This window comes from Mirounga leonina, unplaced genomic scaffold (genome assembly GCF_011800145.1).
Source record: "Mirounga leonina isolate KUSES-001 unplaced genomic scaffold, KU_Mleo_1.0 Mir_126, whole genome shotgun sequence".
NCBI lineage: Eukaryota > Metazoa > Chordata > Mammalia > Carnivora > Phocidae > Mirounga > Mirounga leonina.
In genome coordinates this window covers 24432940-24445558 of record NW_023270314.1, presented here as the reverse complement: position 1 = coordinate 24445558, position 12619 = coordinate 24432940, and the positions used below count along the sequence as shown (strand labels likewise).

Genomic DNA, 12619 nt, shown 5'->3' with positions numbered 1-12619 from the left:
TATCCATTCGTCAGTTGATGGACATTTGGGCTGTACCCACTTTTTGGCTATTATAAGTAATTTTGCTTTGAACATCATATACAGGTTTTTATGTGGACATAGTTTTCAATTCTCATGATATATTCCAAGGAATGGAATTGCTGAGTCATATGGTAAGTTTTTATTAAACTTTTTGAAAAGCTGCCAAACTTTTCGAAAGCAGCTGTATATTTTACATTCACACCAACAATGTATGAAGGTTCTAATTTCTCCACATCCTCACACTAACACTTTTATTGTCCATCTTTCTGATTCTTGCCATCCTAGTGGGTGTGAAATGGTATCTCACTGTAGTTTTTATTTACATTTCCCTGATGACTAATAATGTTGAATGTCATTTCATGTGCCTATTGGCCATTTATATATCTTTGGAGAAATGTCTATTCAGATCCTTTGCCTTTTTTGTAATTGGGTTTTTTCTCTTTCTATTATTATTTTATTTTATTATTATTTTTTTTATTTTATATAGAGAGAAAGTGCACATGAACATGAGCGGCAAGAGGTCGGGGCCGGACAAGGCTGAGGGAGAGAGAGAATCTTAAGTAGGCTCCATACTCAGCAAGGAGTCCAAAGCAGGGCTCAATTTCACAACACCAAGACCATGATCTGAGCTGAAATCAAGAGTCAGACACATGTCTTTCTATCATTAAGTTGTAAAAGTACTTTATATATTCTAGATACTAGACTTATCAGATACATGATTTGCAAGTATCTTCTCCCATTCTGTGAGTTGTCTTTTCACTTTCTGAATGTGTTTTTTGAAGCAAAAAAGTTTTCTTTTTTAAACAGTTTTAGTGTCTTCTATTTTTGTAAGGAATCTCTCCACCCGAAGTAGGACTTGAATTTGTGACCCCAAGATTAAGAGTCCCATGTCCTACTGACTGAGCCAGCCAGGTGCCTTGAAACACAAAAGTTTTTAATTTTAGTAAGGTCCAATTTTTTTTTTTTTTGCTTGTTTGTACTGTTGGTGTACTGCCTAGTCCAAGATCACAAATATTACACTTATATTTTCTTCTAAAATTTTTATAGTTTTATCTCCTGAATTTAGACCTTTGATCCATTTTAAGATAAATATTTATATTTAGTATAAGGTCCAATTTCATTCTTTTGAAAATAAATCCTCAGTTGTCCCAACACCATTTGTTGAAAAGATTATTCTGTCCCCATTGAATTACCTTGGCACTCTTATCAAAAATCAGTTGGCCTTAAATATTTGGACTTATTTCAGGAGCCTCCATTCTGTTCTATCGTTCCATATGTCTATTCTTATGCCAGTATTAAAAAGGCTTGATAGGGGCGCCTGGGTGGCTCAGTTGGTTAAGCGACTGCCTTCGGCTCAGGTCATGATCCTGGAGTCCCGGGATTGAGTCTCGCATCGGGCTCCCTGCTCGGCGGGGAGTCTGCTTCTCCCTCTGACCCTCCCCACCTCATGCTCTCTCTATCTCATTCTCTCTCTCAATAAATAAAATCTTTAAAAAAAAAAAGGCTTGATAACTGTATTTTTGTAGTAAGTTTTGAAATTGGGAAGTGTGAGACCTCTAACTTGGTTCTCCTTTTTCAAGATTGCTTTGGATATTCTGGGTCCCTTGCATTTCCATATGAATTTTAGGATCAGTTTGTCAGTTTCTGCAAAAGAGCCAGCTAAGATTTTGATGGAGATTGTATTGAATCTGTGTATCAATTTGGGGAGTATTGCCATCTTTTTTTTTTTTTTAATTTTATTTATTTATTTGACAGAGAGAGACACAGCGAGAGAGGGAACACAGCAGGGGGAGTGGGAGAGGGAGAAGCAGGCCTCCCACGGAGCAGGGAGCCGGATGCAGGGCTTGATCCCAGGACCCTGGGATCATGACCTGAGCCGAAGGCAGATGCTCAATGACTGAGCCACCCTGGTGCCCCGAGTATTGCCATCTTAATGTTAAATCTTCCAATCCATGAACATAGGATATTTTTCTATTTATTTTGGTCTTCTTAATTTCTTTGAACTATGTTTTGTAGTTTTCAAAGTACAAATTTTTCACTTATTTTGTTAAACTTTTAAGTATTTTTTCCTTTTGATACTATTGTAAATGAAATTGTTCCTTAATTTCATTTTCAGATTGTTTATTGCTACTATATACAAATACAATTAAGTTTTTAAAGTAATGGGGCTCAGGACGCCTGGGTGGCTCAGTCGGTTAAGCGTCTGCCTTTGGCTCAGATCATGATCCCAGGGTCCTGGGATCGAGTCCCGCATCAGGCTCCCCGCTCTGCGGGGAGCCTGCTTCTCCCTCTGCCTCTGTCTCTCTGTCTCTCATGAATAAATAAATAAAATCTTAAAAAAAAAAAAAAAGTAATGGGGCTCAAACTCACAACCCTGAGATCAAGAGTTGCATGTTCTACCAACTGAGCCAGCCAGGCACCCCAATTAATTTTTATATACTGATCATGTATCTTGCAGTCTTGCTGCACTATTTATGAGCTTTAATAGTTTTCTTGTGGATTCCTGAGGATTTTCGAGGTCATATCACTTGCAATTAGAGAGTTTTTTACCTTTTCATTTTCAATCTAGACGCTTTTTATTTCTTGTTGTTACTTAATTGCTCTAGTTAGAACCTCCAATAAAATTTGAATGGAAGTAGTGAGTGTGAGCATCCTTGTCTGGTTCCTTATCTCAGGGGGAAAGATTTTAGTCTTTCACTGTTAAGTGTGCTGTTAACTGGGGCGCCTGGGTGTCTTAGTCGGTTGGGCATCTGCCTTTGGCTCTGGTCATGATCTCCGGGTCCTGGGATCAAGCCCCAGTCAGGCTCCCTGCTTAGCAGGGAGCCTGCTTCTCTCTCTCTCCCTCTGCCCCTCCCCCATGCCCTGCTCCTTTTCTCTCTCTCTAATGAATAAATAAAATCTTTAAAAAAAAGTGTGCTGTTAACTGTAGGTTTTTTGTTTTTTGTTTTTTTTTTAACTGTAAGTTTGTTGTAGATGTCCTTTATCACATTGAAGATGTTTGTTTCGGGGCGCCTGGGTAGCTCAGTCGTTAAGCGTGTGCCTTCGGCTCAGGTTGTGGTCCCAGGGTCCTGGGATCGAGCCCCACATCAGGCTCCCTGCCAGGTGGCAAGCCTGCTTCTCCCTCTCCCACTCCCCCTGCGCGTGTTCCATCTCTCGCTGTGTCTCTCTGTCAAATAAATAAAAATAAATAAATAAATAAAGATGTTTGTTTCTATTCCTAGATTGTTGAGTGTTTTTATCATGAAAGTGTGTTAGATACACTTATGAAATACACTCATTGAGATGCTCTTGTAATTTTTCTCCTTTATTCTATTAGCATGGTGTATTACATTGGTTGATTTTCATATATTAAACCAACCTTGCATTTGGGGGATAAATCCCACTTCATCATGGTGTATAATCCTTTTTGGATGTTGCTGTGTTTTGTTTACAAGTATTTTGTAGAAGACTTTTGTATCTATATTTATAAGAGATACTGATCTGTAGTTTTGTATTCTAGTTTTGTTATTAGGATAATATTGGGCATCATAAAATGAATTAAGAAATGTTGCTCCCTCTTCTATTTTTTGGAAGAGCTTATGAAGAATTGGTGGTAATTCTTTAAATGTTTGGTAGAATTCACCAATGAACCTATACTATCCTCTGATTTTCTTTGTGAGAAGTTTTCTGTTTTGTTTTTTTGTTTGTTTTTATTACTGGATCAATGTCTTTACTTGTTATAGGGCCATTCATTATATAGGTCTATTTGTATCTCTTCTTCTTCTTTTTTTTCTTTAAGATTTATTTATCTGAGGGGTTGGGGGGAAGAGTGGAAGGAGAGGGAGAGAGAATCCCAAGCTGACTCTGCTCTGAGCATGGAGCCTGACTCGGGGCTTGATCTCACGACCCTGAGATCATGACTTGAGCTGAAACCAACAGTGAGACACTTAACAAACTATGCCGCCCAGTGCCCCTGTATTTCTTCGAGTTGGCTTCTGTAGTTTGTACCTTTTTAAGAATTTTTCCATTTCATATAGGTTATCTAAGTTGTTGACATATGCTTCATAATAGTCCTTTATAATCCTTCTTTATTTCTGTGAGGCTGAAGGTAATGTCCCCTCTTTTATTCCTGTTTTTAGTAATGTGAATGCTCTCTCTTTTTTTTTTTTTTTTTAAGATTTTATTTATTTATTTGACAAAGAGAGACACAGCGAGAGAGGGAACACAAGCAGGGGGAGTGGGAGAGGGAGAAGCAGCCTTCCCGCCGAGCAGGGAGCCCGATGTGGGACTCGATCCCAGGAGCCTGGGATCACGACCTGAGCCGAAGGCAGATGCTTAACGACTGAGCCACCCAGGCACCCCTAAAGATTTTATTTTTAAGTACTCTCTACACCCAATGTGGGGATTGAACTTACAACCCTGAGATCAAGAGTCACATGCTCTACCAACAGAGCCAATCAGGTGCCCCTCAAAGTATTTTCTAATTTCCTTTGCAATTTTTTCTTTGACATATTGGTCATATAGGAGTATGTTGTTTAATTCTACAAATTTATGAGTTTCCCAAATTTCCTTCCATTATACATTTCTAATTTAATTTTATTGTGATCAGAGAACTATTCTCTTTTTTTTAAGTAGGCTCCAGGGGTACCTGGCTCCTCAGGAGACCATGTAACTCTTGATCTCAGGGTCATGAATTCAAGCCCCACATTGGGGGTAGAGTTTACTTAATTAAAAAAATATATTTTTAAATTAAAATTAAAATAAAATAAAGTAGTTTCCACACAACACACACAACATGGGGCTTGAACTCACAACCCTGAGATCATGAGTTGCACGCTCTACTGACTGAGCCAGCCTGGTACTAGCCAGGAGCCCCCAGAGAACTATTTTATTGTGATACTTTGCATTATTACAATACTTTAAAAATTATTATTGTTTAAAAACATTTATTTATGAAAGCTTAGTCTCAGGTCGGAAGTGGCTTCACACACTTAGCCCTCCGGGAAGGCCCATTACTTTCTCCATTGTCCTGATGGGGAAACTGAGGCCCTGAGCCTGAGGCACATGCAGGGGGGAGGGGAGGGAAAACAAAAGTGGAGTCACTGACAGATGGGGAGGGGGGTGGGCACTCACATAGACACTGGGACTGAGACCCAAGTGGAGAGCTGAGCCTGGCATTGCTGGGGAAGACATGGGGTGTGTTGGGGGGAGGGGCCGAAGATCCAGAAGCCTGAAGGGGAGGGCAGAGAGGAGGGATGGGCAGGGGAGGGGACTGGGGAAAGCCTAAGGGAGGAGGAGAAGGAGGGAGGAAAAAAACCAAAAAACAAAACCCATTTATTTATTTGAGAGAAATATAGAAAGTGTGCACAAGTGGGGGGGCAGGGAGAGGGAGAGGGAGAGAGAGAATCTCTAGCAGACTCCCCACTGAGTGTGGAGCCCAACTCAGGGCTTGATCCCACTACCCTGTGATCATGATCTGAGCTGAAATCAAGAGTCAGATGCTTAATCGACTGAGCCATCTAGGCGCCCCAATACTTTAAAAATTATTAAGACTTGTTTTATGGCCTAACATATGGTCTATTCTGGAAAAGGTTTCATGTGCACTTTATTTATTTATTTATTTTAAAGATTTTATTTATTTAATTAATTGACAGAGAGAGAGACAGCAAGAGAGGGAACACAAGCAGGGGGAATGCGAGCGGGAGAAGCAGGCTTCCTGTGGAGCAGGGAGCCCAATGTGGCACTCGATCCCAGGACCCTGGGATCATGACCTGAGCCGAGGGCAGTCGCCCAACCAACTGAGCCACCCAGGTGCCCCTCATGTGCACTTTAGAAGAATGTGTATTCTGCTATTATTGGAAGGAGTGTTCTATAGATATTTGTTGAGTATAGCTGGCTTATAGTGTTCATATCTTCTCTATCATTGTTAATCTTCTCTTATTCTATCAATTATTGAAAGTAGGGTATTTCCAGGGCATCTGGGTGGGTCAGTTAGTTAAACGTCTGACTTGGGCTTGGGTCATGATCTCAGGGTCCTGAGATTGAGTCCCGCGTTGGGCTCCCTGCTCAGCAGGGACTCTGCTTGTCCCTCTTCCTCTGCCCCTCCCCTTGCTCATGCTCACTCTCTTGCTCTCTCTCTCAAATGGATAAGTAAAATCTTAAAAAAAAAAAAAAAGTGGGGTATTTCCTTTCAACAACATGGTTCAAACTTCAGTTACTATGGTATATGAACTGTGAGTACTTACCTGAAGTGCAAACTTCACTGCTGGCTCATCAGTACACAAACCACTTTATAAATATGTGCATCATGATCAGTTAGTACCAATCCTGTCACTTCTTTCAAAGTCTGTCAGTGATTGGTCAGAGTGCATCTGTCATTCTGTTTACACACAGACAGTGGCGTGTGTAGTTGTGTTGCCTCCTTGTCTTCCAGTGGCAGCCATCTACAGAAATAGATGATCAATGGAGGTAACTGGCCAAAAAAGCGACAGAGAAGAAAGAAAGAAAAAATGATAAGGCAGGAAGTGAAATTCAAATTGAATATAAGTGCAGTTTAGAAAAGACCACTGATCAAGAGAATATTGACACTGGTGGCATTCTAGAGACTTGGGATAAGTTCACAGTGAAGGTGAACTTATTGCCATAAATGAAGAAAGTGACAAAAAGGATGAAAATGTTCTACAGGAAGTGACACAGGCAAAAAAAATTCACATTAAAGGAACTCTCAGATATTTCATGGCATAGAAGGTGCAAGGGATAAAATGTTGGAAGATGATACAAATTTAGAATGGAGACTACCAATTTACCAAGGCATAGAAAAGATGCTCACTTGGTATAGTAAATTATGTGACAAAAAGGCAAGCACTGTTCTTTTTTTCATATTTCAAAGAATTATCTTCTTTTTTTTTTTAAGATTTTATTTATTTATTTGACACAGTGAGAGAGACAGCAAGAGAGGGAACACAAGCTGGGGAAGTGGGAGAGGGAGAAGCAGGCTCCCCGCTGAGCCAGGAGCCAGATGCGGGGCTCGATCTCAGGACCCTAGGAACATGACCTGAGCCGAAGATAGACGCTTAACGACTGAGCCACCCAGGTGCCCCCCCTTTTTTTTATTAACATATGATGTATTATTTGTTTCAGGGGCACAGGTCTGTGATTCATCAGTCTTACACAATTCACAGCGCTCACCATAGCACATACCCTCCCCAATGTCCATCACCCTATCCCTCCCATGCCCCTCTTTTTTTAAATAAGATTTTATTTATTTATTTGAGAGAGAGAGAGACAGCACGAGCAGTGGGGAAGGGCAAAGGGAGAGGGAGAAGCAGGCTCCCCACTGAGCAGGGAGCCTGACCTGGGGCTTGATCCCAGGGCCCCAAGATCATGACCTGTGCTAAAGGCAGACACTTAACCTACTCAACCACCAGGTGCCCCGCAAGCTCTATTCTAACTACTCTTTTTTATTTTTTTTAGAGCGAGAGTAGAGGGGAAGGGCAGAGGGAGAGGGAGAGAGAGAATCTCAAGCAGGCACCACATCCAGCACAGAGCCTTACTCCTGGCTCTATCTCACAACCCTGAGATCATGACCTGAGCCAAAACCAAGAGTAGGATGCTGAGCCATCCAGGCACCCCTGCGTTTTGTATTTTTAAAATTTTTCTCTTAATGGTTGCCCTGGAAGCTACAATTAACATGTTAATTTATGACAATCTTGTTTGCATCAATGCCAACTTAATTTCAATAACATACAGAAGCTTTGCTCCTATACAGCTTTATTTCCTTCCTCCTTTGTACTGTTGTCATACAAATTACATCTTTTTACATTGTATGCTCATCAACATAGATTATAATTACCGTTTTATACAATTGTCTTATAAATACCACAGGAGAAAAAGACAGTTACAAGTAAAAATTACACGTATACTGTCTTTTATATTTATCTATGTAGTTACCTTTACTGATGTTCATTATTTCTTCATGTGGATTAGAGTTACTATTGTCCTTTCATTTCAGCCTGAACAACTCCCTTTAGTATTTTTTGTAGGCAGGTTTGCTAGTGATGAATTCCTCCCATTTTTGTTTATCTGGGGCTGTCTTAATTTCTCCTTTATATAAAAATTTTTTTAAAAGTTTATTTATTTAAGTCATCTCTACACCCAATGTGGGGCTCAAACACATGACCCCGAGATCAAGAGTCCCATGCTCCTCCAACTGAGCCAGCCAGCCAGGTGCCCCTCCTTTGTTTTTGAAGGATAGATTCACTGAATATAGAATTTTTGATTGATGGTCTTTTTCCTCCAGTACTTTGAATATGTCACCCTACTATCTCTGGCCTCCATGGTTTCTGATGTGAAATCATATTGACGATCCCCTGTATGTGGTGAATCACTTCTCTCCTGCTGCTTTCAAGATTCACTCTTTGTTTTTGTCTTTTGACAGTGTGGTTGTGATGTGTGCAGGTGTGAATCTGCTTGAATTTTTCCTACATGGAGTTTGTTGAACTTGGATGTATAGATTGATGTTTTTCATCAAATTTGGGAAGCTCTTGGCTATTATTTTGTCAAATATTCTTTCTGTATTTTTTTTTATCCTCTACTCTCTTTCCATGTACACTTGATGGAGTATTACAGGTCTCTGAGGCTCTATTCATTTTTCTTCATTCTTTTTTCTTGTTCTTCAGACTGGATAGTCTCAATTGACCCACCTTTAAACTCAGTATTTCTCTCTTTTGTCTGCTAAAATCTACTGTTGAGCCCTCCTAGCGAATTTTTCATTTTAATTTTTATACTTTTCAACACCAGAATTTGGTTCTTTTAAAAATAATTTCTGGGGCGCCTGGGTGGCTCAGTTGGTTAAGCGACTGCCTTCGGCTCAGGTCATGATCCTGGAGTCCCGGGATCGAGTCCCGCATCGGGCTCCTTGCTCGGCAGGGAGTCTGCTTCTCCCTCTGACCCTCCCCCTCTCATGCTCTCTCTCTCTCTCTCATTCTCTCTCTCAAATAAATAAATAAAATCTTAAAAAAAAATAATTTCTGTATTTTTATTGATATTCTCTATTTGGTCATTCTCTTTCATTTAGTTCTTCATACATGATTTCTTTCATTTAGTTCTTCATACATGAGTTCTTTGAATATATACATATGTGTGTGTGTGTATATATATATATTTAATTTCTATTTATTTATTTTTTTAGAGTAATTTCTACACCCAAGGTGGGACTTGAACTCATGACCTTGAGATCAAGAATTGCATGCTCTACTGACTGAGCAAGCCAGGCACCCCTGAATATATTTTAAATGATTGATCAAAAGTCTTTGTCTAGGGGTACGTGGGTGGCTCAGTTGGTTAAGCATCTGTCTTCAGCTTGGGTCATGATCCCAGGGTCCTGGGATCAAACCCCGAGTTAGGCTTTCTGCTCAGCGGGATCCTGCTTCTCCCTCTCTCTGCCACCCCCCGCCCCCCGCTTGTACTCTCTCTCTCTCTCTGTCAAATAAATAAAATCTTAAAAAAAAAAAGTCTTTGTCTAGTAAGTCCATGGCCTTTTTTGTTTGTTTGTTTCCTTGAATATCGCATGATTTTTTATTGAAACTGGACATTTAAAATAATTTAACATGGCAACAATGAAAATTAGAGTCTCCTCCCCTCTCCAAGGTCTGTTTTCATGCTATTTGTTGTTAGTTGTGGTTGTTTGTTTAGGGGCTCTTCTGAAATAATTCCGAAGATTCTGTTTTCTTTGTTTTGTGTGTCCACTGAAGTATCTGCTCAGTTAGCCTAGTAGTCAGCTAATTATCAGACAGAAATTTCCTTAAATGCCTGGAACCAATAAATCTTTGCCGAAGGACTCTGAATGCATATTGGGACATGCCTTCAACACTCAGTCAGGCAGTTTACAACTTTGCCTTAGGCTTCACTTCCTGCTTGTGCAGAGCCTCAATGTTAGTCAATGGTGAGAGTTTAAGGGCTTCTCAGGTCTTTTCTTTTTCTTTTCTTTCTTTTTTTAAGACTTTATTTTTAAGCAATCTCTACACCCAATGTGGGGCTCAAACCCATGACCTGGAGATCAAATCACATGCTCCACTGACTGAGCCAGCCAGGCACCCCATTCTCAGGTCTTTTCTGACCATGTCCGTTATGGACATCACAATCCCCAGATGTTACATTAAGATTTTTTGGTTAGCCTATTTTTTACCCTAACTGTTATCTACCACCACAGGCAGCGCAATGTTGAAAAATTGCATCTCATTGTTTTGAACAAATGCTCCCCAGGAAAAAAGCTGTTTGTATGAGGCAACCTCTGGGTCAGGTCAAATAAAGATAGCCTTGAGTAGGATCCTCTAAGGAACCATCAGATAGGTCAAATAATGACAACTCTCTGAGAGTGGGGCTTTGAAGGAGTTCCAACCACATTTTATCTAGCCTACCAGGCTACTGGTTTTCATCATGACTGCAGGCTTTTTGTTTTCAAGGTTACCATGTTACCGGGGGCAGGAATATGGGAATAGAGTAAATTAAAATGACACATAATTCATTGTTCTTACTGAGATTCAGACATTTTTCTTTCTTTCTTTCTTTCTTTCTTTCTTTCTTTCTTTCTTTCTTTCTTTCTTTCTTTCTTTCTTTCTCTTTCTTTCTTTCTTTCTCTTTCTTTCTTTCTTTCTTTCTTTCTTTCTTTCTTTCTTTCTTTCTTTCTTTCTTTCTTTCTTTCCTTCTTTCTCCTTTTTTTAAAGATTTGTCCATGTTATTAGAGAGAGAGACCGATAGAGAGAGAGAATGAGCGGGGGACAGTTAGAGGGAGAGAATCTTTCAAGCAGACTCCCACTGAGCGAGAAGCCCGATGTGGGGCTTAATCCCACAGCCCATGAGATCATGACCTGAGCCGAAACCAAGAGCGGGACTTTTAGCCAACTGAGCCACCCAGGTGCCCCTCAGACATTTTTCTTGCATAAACATTTACTCGCTTCATTGTTGCAAATCTTTGGTTAATTAAAAAAAAAATATTTTTTTTTTTAAAAGCTGATTCTGATGGGGCGCCTGGGTGGCTCAGTTGGTTAAACGACTGCCTTCAGCTCAGGTCATGATCCTGGAGTCCCTGGATAGAGTCCCACATCGGGCTCCCTGCTCGGCAGGGAGTCTGCTTCTCCCTCTGACCCTTCCCCCTCTCATGTGCTCTCTCTCTCTCAAAATAAATAAATAAAATCTTTAAAAAAAAAAGCTGATCCTGACAATTTTGCCAGTGTTCTCATCACTTTTATGGAAGAGTAGATTTGGGAAGGGGGAATTCTTACTTTTCCATTTTTGCTGATGTCCCTCCTTCCAGTTGTTTTTCAGCCAAATCCTTTACAGTTATCCTTGATGTCTGTCTTCCTCAGACATCCCACATCAGCAAATACTGTAAGATAGCAAATCCTCTACTTTCAAAATATATCCAGGATCACACCACTTATCACCACCTTCATTGCTACCACACTGATCTAAGCTACTTCTCTCCCCTTACTCATTATTTTCTACCACCACCACCTCCTCATCTTTCCTCAGACTGCCAAGCATGGTCCTGTTTTAAAACCTTTGCATTTAGGGCGCCTGGGTGGCTCAGTCGTTAAGCGGCTGCCTTCGGCTCAGGTCATGATCCCAGGGTCCTGGGATCGAGCCCCGCATCGGGCTCCCTGCTTGGCGGGAAGCCTGCTTCTCCCTCTCCCACTCCCCCTGCTTGTGTTCCCTCTCTCGCTGTGTCTCTATCTGTCAAATAAATAAATAAAAATCTTTAAAAAAATAAAAATAAAATAAATAAAATAAAAAATAAAACCTTTGCATTTTTCTACTAGATACACACATAGCTCCTTCCCTTACTTCCTTCAAATCTTTGTTCAAATAATACTTCTTCAGAGATGCTCCCCTGACCACAGTATACCTCATACCCCATCAGTCTATTGTCATTTCCACTTCACTTTTTTCCTAAAACTTACCACTCCCTGACATATTATATTTACTTATATATATATATTTTAAAGATTTTATTTATTTATTTGACAGAGCGAGACACAGCGAGAGAGGGAACACAAGCAGGGGGCGTGGGGGAGGGAGAAGCAGGCTTCCCACGGAGCAGGGAGCCCGATGCGGGGCTCGATCCCAGGACCCTGGGATCATGACCTGAGCCGAAGGCAGACGCTTAACGACTGAGCCACCCAGGCACCCCTATTTACTTATATTTATGATCTGTTTCCTCCCATTACTCAGAGACTTTGTCCACTGTGTTCATTGTTGTATCTTCAGTGCCTAGAACTATATATGGATCACCTTGGCACTCAATAAATTCTGGTTGAATGTATTACCAAATATCTTCCATTTGCTCCTCCAGATCTACTCTTTCCCTTCTTCCCAGTGTCCAATATGAATATCATCAGTGAACTTTGCCCTCTGGCTTCAGCCAACATGTGGAACCCCAGGAGGAATTTGGAAGAAGGAAACACAGTGAACACAGGGTACTTATTCCCCAGGCTACTCCCTGCCAAATTGCCTTGGGTTTACCCTGTCTCTAGATCTAAGATCATTATCTCTCCCAAGGTGACCCTCTGTACATGGAGTCTTCTTTTCAATAACCACTGCTACCTTCCTCCTCCCTATT

At 40.6% G+C, this 12619-nt stretch overlaps 1 protein-coding gene across 1 annotated transcript in view; it reads right to left on the bottom strand.

The window, feature by feature from the left end:
- Window positions 1-11442, bottom strand: part of LOC118008782 (cyclic AMP-dependent transcription factor ATF-7) — a 105399-nt gene extending 93957 nt beyond the window's left edge. Inside the window, exon 1 of the mRNA XM_035002516.1 lies at window positions 11283-11442. The gene's annotated coding sequence lies outside the window, so the exon portion shown is untranslated. The remainder of the gene's footprint in view (window positions 1-11282) is intronic.
- Window positions 11443-12619: the final 1177 nt, after the last annotated feature.